This window comes from Pyxicephalus adspersus, chromosome 9 (assembly GCF_032062135.1).
Source record: "Pyxicephalus adspersus chromosome 9, UCB_Pads_2.0, whole genome shotgun sequence".
NCBI classification, from domain to species: Eukaryota; Metazoa; Chordata; class Amphibia; order Anura; family Pyxicephalidae; genus Pyxicephalus; species Pyxicephalus adspersus.
The window spans coordinates 16,993,249-17,007,529 of NC_092866.1; the positions used below are offsets into that span (position 1 = coordinate 16,993,249).

Here is a 14,281-nt window from a genome sequence, read left to right on the forward strand (position 1 = left end):
GCACTGCATAAAGCAAACCTGTAACCAGAGAAGTATCTTCACATTCGGAGTTATAAATGATCTTTGAAAAAATCCCTTACTAACCTCTGTAGATGACCTAACGATGGAGCTATTCATCTTTAGTTGTTTGAGGCACTTTTTATATTCTCTTATTCTACTCCTCCAACGCTGCATTGATTTAGCAGCTTTCAAGCTAAACGCAGAGTTGGTTCATTGGCATTGGAGAGAAGATGAATATGTAGGTGTTAACAGCTTCACTACTACTTTTGTGAACATTGAAGATGATTTGCTTCACAGTGGTCGTAGCCAAAGGGGCCAGTGGATAGAGAAGGAAAGCATTATTTTTTAAGCTGGAATGGATAGGAGCAGAAGTAAAGCATCACACCAGATATGAGTTGATTCCTTTTTTTTTTTTTACATAAATAACACATTTCATGGGCTAGGTCACTGTGATCAGTGCTTGCGTTGTGTATGAACTTGCAAATTAGCTTGTTTTTAAAACAAGTTTTTAAATTGCAAAAACCCTTTTTTAGAAGCTGGTCCTGGCAACCTTTTGGCCAACCTACAGCCCAGACAATCTATACTTAGTATACCAGTTTTCCAATGTCACGCACTGACTCTCAAAGGTTTTTATCGCTGTGTACCATTTGGAGAGGTCTGGAAAGGGTAGGAGGTGATGTGAAACCTCTACAACAGGGTTACAGATAAAAACACATTTTTAGTAGAATGAATAAGGGATAGAAACGATCTTCATAAACGGCTTTTCTAATGGCGTGAACGCAATGCTCATTCTGCTCCCTCCCTTTCTATTGAACAGACAGGCTGCTGGCACGATGTCTGTACAGTCATTGTTCGTTGCCACTGTCACCAAAACAATTAATTTTTATAGCTTTTATTTAGCATCTGTATGGGGCTTAATCTGACCCTGGAAAGAAAATTTCTGGGTTTCCAAGAGAGATAAAAGTGCAAAAAGATGACTTACTCCACAAGTGTGTACCTGCAACTGTATTATCTGTTTTAATGGAGCCTTTTTTTTTTTGTTTCCATTTGTCATACGGTAGTTTGTTACAAAAATGTTTTTCTAGATATCTCTTTTTTTCCTTGAAGCACATTACAGAATAAAAACTGTATAGAAATGTGTGACAAGGCCTTGTTAGCTGCACAGCAGAAGAAAAAAAAATCTTCTTTGATCAGAATATTGGCCAGTTACACTTATATATTTGTCTGTACTATTAATAATGCATGCATTGCAAATCTCTGTCCATTAAGGACTTTGATCCGCACTCTTTTCTGTTAGTATTGTTACACGAGCGAGCGGCTGGAAACGTTGCAGCAGGCGGTGCATCAGCTGCCACCCATCTCAGTTAATGAAATCCCTATTTTAATACATTATAAAAAATCAAGACAAGCCTACTGTAGTTTGCAGGTAATTTAATGTATCGGGGTAGATTAAAACAAACTGCAAAGACTTTCCACTGTGCAGAGATCAAAGGCATTAATTTCATTGTTCTACTTTACTGTTTATGGACTTCAAAAAGATGGTACGACTCGAAACGCTTTTAATGTCATCTGCCAAGTTGCTTTGAAAAGAAAGGAGAATGTCTTCATTAACTAAAGCTGATTCTTGGAGTTCTGCTTCCGTTTTCAAAGAACATAATAAAAATTAAAATCAATGTCTCTAATTTATATATGTATATATTATATATATATATATATATATATATATATATATATATGTATATATAGTGTGTGTGTACAGTATGAGTGTGTAATTAAACATAACATATTCATAAATATATTTATATATACATAAATTAATATCACTTGCATGTGTAAAATAAATAAATATATGTATTTTTTAACCCCAGTTTAAGTTATACATTTCCCTTTGTAATTGCTATTATATCCAGCATGCACATTGTGTGTACATTTAAATCTAGGTTAAAACTTGTGTAGGAAATAGGAGGGAAGGCAAAAAGCACAGATAATTGAGGGAAACTATTAATTGCACTCTTATTTATTTATAGCTTTATCAGTGTCATGTTTCAGGCAATGGGTACGGATGAAGGTGAATGTATATGCATTGCTCAGGCCACAGTGTTTAATGACATGTCGTGAGAATGTGACTAAACTTGATCTCCCTATGTCAAGTTACACAGTTGTAGCCAAATTTTATTTTCAGTTTTGGGCACAGAGTTAGAATGCCTATCTGGATTTTATTTCACTTTGTGTCCCCACGGGGGAGATTTTTTCTTACTTCCTATCCTGGAGACAGGCATGTTGGAGGAAATCCTATCTCTGATTGTTGTCACTGGAGCGGATGTCCCTATTAGGTGTCCCTCTTCTGATTGTAATAGTAACATTGTGACTTGGCCGTACCGTTTTATTTGCCAATGTAATTGTTACAGTAGTGATTTTTGCCTAATCTTTTATTTTTGATACATGCAAACAAAGCTTCAGTCCTATGTGAATAGTGGGATAGTTTGTGTGTCCTATAGCCTGGGACATCCATGACTGGCTTCCAAATTACATGGAGTAGATGGATTTAGGACACAAACCTGAAAGCGCTCAGCTCTGGGCCCTTTCAGGTTCAAATCTGACAGATCACAGCTGGTATAGCCATTAAAACAGCAGAATGAGTTTGTACAGAATACGCACTATTAATATTATTATTATTATTATTAATAATAATAATAATAATAATAATAAACAGGATTTTTATAGCTCCAACATATTGCACAGTGCTGTATATTAAATAGGCGTAGGGGTTTAAAAGCCCCCCAGTCTCTAAAAGGAGGACCCCACAAAACTACTATCACATAGGCACATTGGCTGCACAGGCTTCTATGGTTTTGTTGTCCTTTTCACAAGTAGGCTGTGATGGAGAGGACTGCAGAACTGCCTTTGGCTGGTGGAGAAGGTCACCAGGAGATTAATAGCTTAAAGCGGAACTAAACCTAAAACAAAAAAACACACTTAAGTTTAATCCCACAGATTCATCTATCCGTCAGGAGATTTCTTCATTTGGGTCCCGTATCGTCCCGGTATCCTTCTGCCGACATCTTCTTTCTCTTTCCAGGTTTTTATTCCTGTGTCACCCGACCTCACACTGCACAGGCACAAGATCGGGTGACGTAGATTGGGGAAAAAAAATATGTGCATGCGCAGAAGGAGCAGCTAAGAGCCTCCTGGGATGCGTGAAGTAGGTACCCTGGGAGGCTTTATGTAAAGTAAAAATTTTGAGATCATAGTGTGGGGTAACTGTGGAATGGGGAGGGTATGAGGATGGGCATACAACCCAATGTGTTGGAAAGATTTATTATATGACTTCTATGACTAAGCCTGGTAGGCAACCAAGATGTGCCATCGGGGGATTAGATGCTGCTAATGTAAAAACAAGGTTTAATTAAATAATAAAATATAGTGAGCAATGTACAGCAGAGCATTTGGATATCTGGTGGGTAAAAGTTTAGGGACACTGACATCAATAAAATGTGTACTTGCAAGTTCCCAGGGTCCAGTAGATACATTTAATACAACATCACCCTAATCACAATCACCTTCACAATCAATTTTTTTCAATTATATTTTTTACCCGTAGAAAACAGGTCCATAAAGTTTAAGTGATTTTTTTTTCTAATGCAACAGCCCTGCAACATTTCCCAAGAAATTTTATTCAGACTTGGGTTTACCAAGTTAAAAACACTTTAATTTAGGGCTTTTTCTAATGTGCTGAGGATTACTAGCAAAAGTGTTCAATAACACTGCCTAATGATGAATATATTATTTGCTACACAAATGCTAAGCTTTACAGCTTAGTCCTGTCATTGCAATTTGAAAATTACAATGTTCCTTTACAGCTGTTGCTGTAGAATGCCACCCACCTGGCGGAGCTGCCCAGGAGAACCGGCTTTCTTTCACCGCTGCGTTAACACTGCAGCCGCCAGATTAATGTACTCCTAGAGGTAGAGAAAATGTGCTCAAATAAGCATTTGGCCGCAGCAGGCCCTGATCATCCAAATTCCGTTGTAGGAGGTTTGGAGACTTGGCGGTCGGGGGGCTGGCTTCATATTGACACTGACTGCAGAGTCAGAAACGGTTTGATAACTACTTTAGGATGGGCCAAGGATTTTTGTGAATAAATTATTTTGTCATGTATTTTGTACTTCAAATATCCAATTCCAATTTCTGTAATGTTCATTTTAATGTTTTAAAGTGTTTTGGTATAGACCACAAATGAGTACTTTTTAGTTTTACATTGTCTGTAATTGAGTAGGGTTTTGTGCATACTTTCCCCCAGTCTTCATTTCTGGGGGAAAGAAATCCCAATGTAGATGGCTTATATTAAAATTGTTTATGGTATTTGGGGGAATTATTATAGTGTTCAAGTCTTTGTGAATACTCAGGTTTTCACTGAGTTGCTCCAGTTCAACCAAGTCAGTCAATAGGTGGAAATATTATTAGATAGAGTGGATAATCTTTAGAACTTGTTTGTGTCCCCAGTGGGGACATTTTCCACCATTTTCTGTTGTAGTGCTATGGGTATCACAGGGTAACCTTGGCAGTGAGTCCAGCCGAAGAGCTTTCCTCTGAGAAATTGCAACATCTCTGACCCAGAATTCTTCTAAATCTTACTCACTCGAGAATGAAGGAGCAAGGCAGCGACACCTCTTTCACCCTCCTAGGTCAGACAATTTCGTAGCAATCCTGGTGTTTGTTGTCAGCATCAAGAATTCCCCCATTTGACACCAGTCAAAGAAAATCTCCTAAATGGGGAAGCGTACAATCCCAGCAATCCCAGCAATCCCAGTACTGGTGATTTATTACCATCATCAAGTTTGGTGCATGTGACATTAGCCTATGTGATATGGAAATCTCCTAAATGGGAACACACATGAAAAAACTGATCTGTCCTTACTCAATTTACTTTTTAATGAGATTTTTTAGTTGTCTTCCCCCCCAATGGAGTGATTTTCTTCCTTTCCAATTGAAAATCTGCATGGATTTTATGTATTTTTGGGGAGTAATCTGTAACCTAGAAAGAAAACTTTGTCTTACAAATGAAAATGAGTAGCCAATTTACAAATCTGGACTTTATTTGGGCCTTAGATTGAGATAACAGTTAATCTGGACAAGATTGCAGTGTACATTAACACAAATGTAAAATAATATCTTGTACAACCATCCGACCAACAATAAATGTCTATAATGAACTACAAAGTTTGCACTATACAAAGGTATCCTTTAGTTAACTGGATTTCATCCACATCATATTGGAAATGCATTTTACTGGACAACCTCTATAAAGTTCACCTAAAGGGCTTTGCTAAGTTTTGGTTAGATTTAATTACATGGGTTTGTTTGTTTGGGAGTCTTTTCCTTGGACTGAGCACACAGCTGTCCCTCCAGAAATGATAAGAACTGAAATATGTGCTTATTATTGTAGACGATTGTTTTCTTCCTCTCTAAATTTTAAAGATGTTCATGTTACAATCAACAAGGCCTCTTGGAAGACGGTTTTGTTGAGGACACTATTCTCGTAGGATATTCTGTTCATTTTCTTCTCTTTTGTTCAGATTATTCTGGATACTCTATGCTCTTGTATTGGTGAAATACTAATACATTGTGCAGTTTCTTCACAAACAACACAATCCCCAAGGAACTTACAATTTACAATACATACCAAAGCAAAAAAAAAAGAAAAAACGCTAATATCAGATTAGCCATAATCTATTTAAGTGTTGGATGATATTCTTTTCTAAGACATGTTAGCAAACACAGGAGGAACATACAGCTATGGGCCTGATTTATTAAAGCTCTCCAAGCCTGGAGAAGATACACCTTCATCGATGAAGCTGGGTGACCCAGCAAAACTGGAGTGGATTTCCTAAAAATCATTTGCTATTTGTTAGCAAATGTTTTCAATCCTGAACCAGATCCCTTCCTGGTTTGCTGGATTACCAAGCTTCACTGATGAAGGTGTATCTTCTCCAGTCTTGGAGAGCTTTGAAAAATTAGGCACTATACGTCCAAAATATTGGACACTTGGTGTGTCTATAGAAATATGTACACATTCAGCCAAAAGCATGTATTGTTTGACAACTGATGTTGAACAAGGAGATCTGGCTCGCAACTAGCTTTCCAATTCATCCCAAAATTGTTCAGTAGGGTTTAGGCTAATACTCTGTGTACGTCACTCCATACCAAGTTCATCAAACCTTGTCTTTATGAATCTGGCTGTTTGCAAGGTGGCAGAGCCGTGCTGCATTAGAAAAGAGCCTTCCCTAAACTGTTGCCACTAAGTGGAAAGAGGACAATTGTCTAAAATGTTCCTGTATAATGTAACATTACCTGTAACTTTATCACCAGAACTGAATATTGTTGGAAGGGTGTTTACTTTAGACCCTATAGTAGGTTAGGTAGATATATAGATCAGGTTATCCACAAATGTTTGGCCAAACAGTTTAGAAGCAGATCATTTAAAGTTCAGAATCAAATCAATTTTGATTTGAATTGTAAAAATTTGGCATTTTAAAGTTGGAAGCATAGTAAATTAAATGTTTACTCTCGTTTTTTAGCTCTCTTAGCCCTACACTTTGTTTGGTCCGGAGACAGCTCCAAGGCTTGTAGAGAGGGTATTGTGACTTTTAACATGGTACTCCTAGAAGAAACACTTGCAAAGAGTTTTCCTACTGTACAAGCATCCTTTCAGAAGTTTGAATTAGTGAACTAGCATACTAACATCCTAGGATCTACATGCAGAATTGGCATTAAAAGGGGGCGAAACCATTTATCTGTAGTTAAAGTCTAACTACATCTGTTAATATTACATGATATGGGTAGGGGAGTGACACACTATAGCAGGGGTAGGGAAACTCCGGCTTTTAGGCCAGATACGGCCTAGCCAGTAGTCTGTTCCGGGCTAACGCCCTCCTGGTGGATCTGGCCTAATCCTGGCCGGCAGGGGTTGACAACCAGTTCTGGAGCTGCATACGGCTCTTGAGCCTCCTTGTTACGCCGGGGTAAAGGGGGCATTCCCTCTCCTCTGTATGCATTGCAGAGGAGAGCGATTTTCTTTCAGGGGTGTCTCTGGTGGGGGCGGAGCCATCAGCGCGGGACTTGGGAGAGTCCGGCTTAGTGTGCCTCCTTGACCCCCTAAAATGGGCTAGTAGCCAAAAAAGTTTGCTGACCCCTGCACTATAGGTTTCCTAGCAAAGCTCATAAATTCATATCCAGCCCTGAAGATAAAGCATGATTGGTTACTACAGGCAGCAACATGAGTTCTTCCTCCAGACACTGATAAATGAGTCGCAACATCATTTCATATATTTGTTACTTTACCGGCTGAAGTTCTAATGATCTGAAGAATCTCTATTATTGTGTCCTTTCGGAAAGCGTCTGGAGCTGTTTAAATAATGAAAACTTCTTGTTCTTGATAAATCGCTTAGTTGGATGCAGTGTAAAAAGTTCAGAGCATATGCGTCTATCAAAAGACCTTTGCTACTTTGTCTTTACTGCCAAATAACATGATTTATAACCAGCTCTTTTAATGTGTCATTTACAAAAAAGGCATTGCAAAGGCATTGCAAATCTGATAAAATTACTCAGTTTTTGTGAAAAAATAAACAAAATAATCCAGTAACAAAAAGAGTAGTGTGTGTACTGCAACAAATAGCAACTGGCCAGAAAACATTTTTGACTTGGGCACTATAAACTATAATTTCATTGGTTGCCAATGGGTTATTTGAAGGTCTTTGGTGTTTATTGTGTTTCTTTGGGCTCCACCAGACAGTCACAATACACTTTGTGTATAGCCATACTCATAAGCGCGGTGCAAAAACCTTTCAGAGCTTTAGTTACCTATTGCCCCTTTCACTCTTTGGATATGTACACATATGCAATAGTTCTCGTGCGATAATCGGCTCAGGGCTGAAATCGGATGAGAATCCTGCGTGTGTACAGTGCTCATCATCCGAGCGATGGTCCTTGCGGATCTATGGACGATTGAGGACGAACAATTGTAATGGAAGTGAGAAGGGAGAGAGTGCAGCTGGGTGCCGCTGCGTCATTCTCTCCCTCCTCTCTATAGAGCAGAATGGCACTCCTTCATGCATCGTGCAGTCATTGGAAAGGATTGTGAAGGATTGTCATTGGAAAGGATTGTGAAAGATACTGCATTGCATTGACCCAACATACCTAATGCTTTTTTTATTAGAAATTAGTTCATGTTTTAATCATTTTATTGTAATCCTTCCAACCAGTTCTTCTAAATAGTCTACAGACTACCCATGCTATCTGTAAACTGTGAATAAAACATATCCATGTAGGTTCAGGGGCAATTGTATCTTCTGTTTATTTAGGATAGAGCTACCATAGGATGAAGTGATTATTCCTCCAGCACAGCCTTGTCTGCTTTGTATCAAGATCAGTGCTCTGCAAACTCAAGTGGTTAAAGGTTTCTATCTCCCAAGCCATCAAGACATAAGCCACCAAGTATTAGGGGACTGAGACATAATTCCACTTTCTCTATTTCCCTGGCTCATCCAATTAATTATTTATCAATTGTACACACTCTTGAATAAGTGTGATTATCCAGGGCACACAGTGTATAAACCACTTGAAAGCTAAATCCAGGCATAGCTATTCCACGGCACGTCCGACAATCTAAATATTGCTCTTAGACTAATCGAACAGCGAGAGAAGTCAGCACCGTTGATGGACTATTTTTCAAATTGATTTCAAAAATGTATTTAAGGGGATGATCTTCCACTGTAGATTACCTATTGATTTTTAATATGAAAAGCTCATTATATAAGCAGTAACGGCATATAAAAACCCAGCAAACCTTTGCATAAATCCTTTAATTGAATTTCTAACCGCTGTTGATTTTTTTTTCTTTTTTTGTAATTAAATCTTATGTATGTGTCTTGCATCCACCATGTTCTGGTGGAGGTCGCTTAAGTGCATCTTCTTTTATATAGGTTATGTAGCAGCCACTGAGTTGAACACCTTCTGGCTATCCACATATCATAGGAAAAAGGCCACCGATGGCCTCGTTCTCCAGTAATTTGTGTCTTCCACAAAGGTACTTTGAAGTTGATATTCTCTTGAGGTTTGCAATATTATATTGCAAATATAGATAATCCACCAGTGGAGTAAGACAGTTACTTTTTAATGGTAATGGAAGGGAATTGGCATACTCCCAAGATGTGGGACCACACAACTCTCTAACAACAACATGCAAATGACAACTTAAGAGACCCTGGGGGGAGAAGGGGCAAACTAAAGTGAAGGTACCTAGGTGTGCTTGAACATAACTACAGCAGCCTCAAAGACTAATCAATAGTTGCCAAATTCTGAACCATTCTGACAAACAAAGTCAGTAGGTTTTTTTGAGTCCAGGACATAGGGGCAAACTTCCACACATTACCATCGTCCCATTATTGTTGGTTGTCTGTTCTTTGTTTATTTAGGACAGTGGTACAAAGATGGGAAAAAGCTTGGGCACCAAAAGTGTTGAAGGTTTAGACTACTGCAGCTGTGTGAAGGATCTTGAACTTTATACTTGCAGCAGTTTCCCTTGTGGGACCCCACTTCCCCTCATTGATAAAGTCCTTTTAAAACTGAAATCCAGGCAATTAGTACAAGTACAAGCAAAAGTTTCACTGTTCCAGGGTCCCTTACCAAGCTAAAGGTTCCTGGACTCTGCAACACTAAACCAGTCAAAAGGGTTGAAACAGGGAGGTCCATCATGGTAACCTTGTTATGCATTGTCTGTAGCAATAAATTCTTTGTTGAGGGTTACCAATATTACCCTTACCCAATTTCTTTCTTATAGAGGATTGTAGTCCAGAAACTGTTAATCTATAAGGGTGACGCTCTTTTCAGTGGCTAGTAATGTAGGCATTAATGTACTGTGAGCTGTGGATATAGAAAATATAGCTGGGGTTCCCTGGGATCTGAAAGTTATTTCCAGGGTTCCCCCTTGCTAAAAAGAATGCTATGAAGGCTGCTCTATATCAGCGATCACCAACCGATGGTCTTTGGAGATTATTTTGGTGGTCCCCGGCTCTGGCCGTGCACCCCCTAGTGCCCCCATACGGTTTGTAGGCTCAGAGCGGTGGACAGGTTCTGGCATCATGAGGTCCCTTTAAGGGAAGTGTCTTCCCCTTTGACTGACACACGGCTCCCAGGGCATGCACGGTCCATAGTCCTTAAAATTAGTGATCCATGACAACCAAAAGGTTGATGACCACTGTTTCATATTATGCTCTTTTTTCGTAAATTTTACTTGGTATCACCTTCTTGCAATGCATTGCAATCCTTATTGTGGGAGGGAGAAGGAGAATGAGGAGCCAATCAATTGTGCTGCAGTGCTTGTGATAACAAGTGAAATGCCGATAGGAGGTGAGAGTGATAGGGAGATAAACCCATCAGTCTATTGCCTTTCATATCTGGGGAAGGGATCTGAATGGCAGGTCCGTGCTGTGTGGCACAATTTGGTAAATCCTTAGTCTAGATCAGGGGTCAGCAAACTTTTATGGCCACTAGGCCATTTATGGGGTGGGCAGGAGTACATTAGGCCGGACTCTGAATCCCGCCCTATTGGCTCCGCCCACCACCAGGGAAGATCCCCTGAAGTGAAATCCCTCTCCTCCGTATGCATTGCGGAGCAAAGGGATTTACCTTCAGGGAACTTTCCGCCGGCAGCGGTAAAGGGGAGCAACAGCAAGGAGACAGCACCCGAGCACCAGCGGCTCCGACTCTGGTAGTTCCTAACGCACCCTGGCAGATCTGGCCGGCAACTCGCGGCTCCGGACCCTTCGGGTTGCCGGCCGGCAGTAGGCCGGATTGGTCAGGGGGTGTTAGGCCGAAACGCACTACTGGCCTAAAGGCCGGAGTTTGCCGTCCCCTGGTCTAGATAGACAGAAATACAAATACACTTTTCGCATAAAATATTTATTATAAAAAATGTATCTTCTATCTATCTATTTATTAATCTACTTTATATACAGATTTGAGCGGAGGTAAAAAGCAGCATTTTATATACCACATATCATTTGCTTGCTTTGGCCGAACAGATTTGAAAAAACATTTCTTCACTTCTGTTTTGCCATATGTTGTTTTCAGCACTCAGGCGGATATAAACGTCAATTTTGTCTTTTGGCATTTATGATATTTAACATTTGTTATTTAAAATCACTGACATACCCCAGAGATGTGGACATAATCAATATAAACACAGATACTACCTATATTAGCTAAGTTATGATACGGTTAGAAGGGACTGCAAATTGAAAAACCATGCAAATTAGATGTATTGCAAAATCCAATCAATTTCCAGCTTGTAATCAAGAGCAAAAAAAAATATTTTTTATATTTGTGTTACATAAAACTATAAATTAGTGAATATTATTACATGTATGTCAACTGGTATGGTTACCAAAGGATTTGTGTTCAACCAGTCAATCCAGTCAAGGGAAAATTCTATTGGCTCTATTTAATAAAAAAGGGAGTCAGACACTCCCTCAAACATTCCCTTGTGGGAATTTGTACAGGTCCACATTTGAGGGTATGTCAGAAGCCCTGTTTTAAAAATAGCCCTTTGAGTAGAGAAATAAGGTCAATTTTTGTCATTTCTCATTATTATCTTGGTGACTTTACAACTTAATTGAACAACCCCTAAATATGGCAATAAGACCATTGCTGTAGGTGTCAGGGAAGGAAGCTGTGGGAACATGTACCCAGTGAGATAAAAGCTTTTAAGATAGCTTTTCTGTAAATCATTTTAAGAAAAATTGTTCAAAAGACATCTGCCAACTTTTTATGTTTATTGCAAAGGTGCTGACTTTGTGCCGCACCCCCCTCCCTGGGTAAATAATTGCCCTCCCTTTGGGGTTGTTTCCATTCCTGCAGAATGCTGACTGGGACAAGATTATCACATAGTATAAATGGCCCCAACTTGATACTGACATAATTGTATGTTTCATTCATGTACCATTAACCCCTTTATGTCTTTACGTGGCAGCATTTTTAGGGGCCATGGCTTCCTGCCCTTTTCAGCTTCCTTTATCTCTTTAGCGATCACTAGCAGAGGAGGTAAGTGCCTGTGATCAGCAAGAGTGGGCAGTAAGATTTATAATGTATTTGTGCTCGCTGATTGCCAGCAGAACAGGCCTTCCCCAATGGTGCTGTACGGAGACTTGAAAAATCAATAGGGATTAACCTCTAACCCCCCTCACAAACTTATACTGTGGTCTGCATGGCTTACCAATATTTCATCTGTTTCTCCTAAATGCTCTTACTCAATAATGTTCAGCTGTCCCTGCATGTTACTAATTAATTACAAAAATTCAGCCGCACTGGAAGAAGTGGGAAAAAGTGATTAAATATTGCATCAACTATCTCTCTGAACGCAGGGACTTTTAATGGGCACAAACTGCTAATTTCACATCAATTATTGTTTGTTGGTCATTGTCCCGGCCTTGTAATATGTGTGAAGTTAATTTAAAGATTAAATGGAAATTAGACCAACTAGCTACTAGTAGCTAATGCCAGCAATGCTGTTACTGCTAATGTGATTTTTATATATTTAGTGCTGCTGCAGTAAAACACATGATTTATAATAGAATAAAAATAATAATAATAACCATATTTTAGCCCCCTGTAAACCTCTACTAAAGCTAAAGTGGCAAAGAGAGGGCAACACAAGGTACCAGTGGGATGGTATTGCAGTACTTAAGCTAATAGGGAACATACTGACAAAAGTCGAGTGATGACTTACCTCTGTACTTTTGCTCCTTCAATGACCATTCAGCAGACATGGGGGTGTTTCCTTGGCCAAACTGCGATGATGTAGGGAAGGACTAGGAACTGGTTTTGCTGTCTTGCAGTGGTACCTGGATCATAACACTGGTACCACTGCTTTAAAAATGTGATGGGTGGTCTTCTGGCCATTAGAAAGGGGCATGGGCTATCTAAAAACGTATCAGAAATGTAACCGTTCCAGGACATAAGGCTATAGAAGAAGTATTCTAAGGGTATGTGTAGGCACCATTTGTGTTTAGGTTGAGTATTGTCAGAGTACAATATTGTAGCATCCCTGCCAATTTTTTAATTCTCAGAACTTACAAATTGAAAATGTGGGCTTATGTTTTGCATACAAGTATAGCTATATGGCAGTAGTTCATGACATCATCATTGATCATTGCATTTAGCCTATTGAATGTGGTGAAACTAAGTTGACTTTAAGCCCCAAATCATGCAGACAATCATTATTTTTGGATGGATTTTTATGACCTTTACTAAGCTTGTGATTTATCCCTTTGCAGAGTAAACAGCCTAAACTGATTTAGTAAATCAACCCATGTCCTAATATGGCAACCCCTGGTAATACCTGCCTTGCAAAACTCCCTAACTCTTCAGTACGTTGGTCTCATAAATCTGTGACATGAAAATGATTGGTCTAACCCTTCATCTTTTTGTAAGGATAGGCCACATTGAACATTACACAATTCTCTTAAGACCTTTAAGACTTATCATTCCACCTTGGACTGCTAGACCACCAAATATGCACATTGCCATGCTCTAAGCTGCACTTTTCCATAGACAATCTTCCAAAGCTATAGGCTTGTCCTTTTAATAGGCACCTTATACAAATCCATAGAATAATATTTCTGTCTGTTGTAACCTCTTTAACCTAAACGGGCAGAACAACCTTAAGAGAACAATAGGCTGCACGACTATGTTGCATAAATGCTGAATACTTTTTATTTTGTGCAGATATGGCAATTTTTAGATATCCAAACATTTTACTTTTTTAGGATTAATGTGATGTGAGTGTAGAATTAGTTTATTTATATGCCTAGAAGAAAAAAACATATTTAAAAAGAAACTGACCTCTTTGTCCTTTTGAGACGATAAAGTTGTAGAAGCTGACGTATGAGTTGTAGAAGCTGTGACCAGCAGAGGGCTATAGGCTTCCTGTAACTAATCGTTTTCTGAAACTTTTATTAAAGCTGTCCAAGACTGGAGAAGATAGACTATCACAGGTGATCCAGCAAACCTGGAATGGATCTGGTCCAGAACTTAAAAAAAAAAAAAAAAAAAAAAATATATATATATATATATATATATATATATATATATATATACACTAACTACTAGCAAGTAGTTTCAGAAAATGCAAGAAATCCATTCCAGGTTTGCTGAATGACACAGGTTCACCCATGATAAATCTCCAGTCTTGGATAGATTTATTAAATCAGGCCCTTTCTGTGAG

General features: G+C 39.0%; 1 protein-coding gene across 1 annotated transcript in view; it reads left to right on the top strand.

Annotated features, from left to right (window-relative positions):
• Window positions 1-14,281, top strand: part of WWOX (WW domain containing oxidoreductase) — a 561,627-nt gene that overhangs the window by 163,161 nt on the left and 384,185 nt on the right. The gene's annotated exons all lie outside the window — the stretch shown is intronic.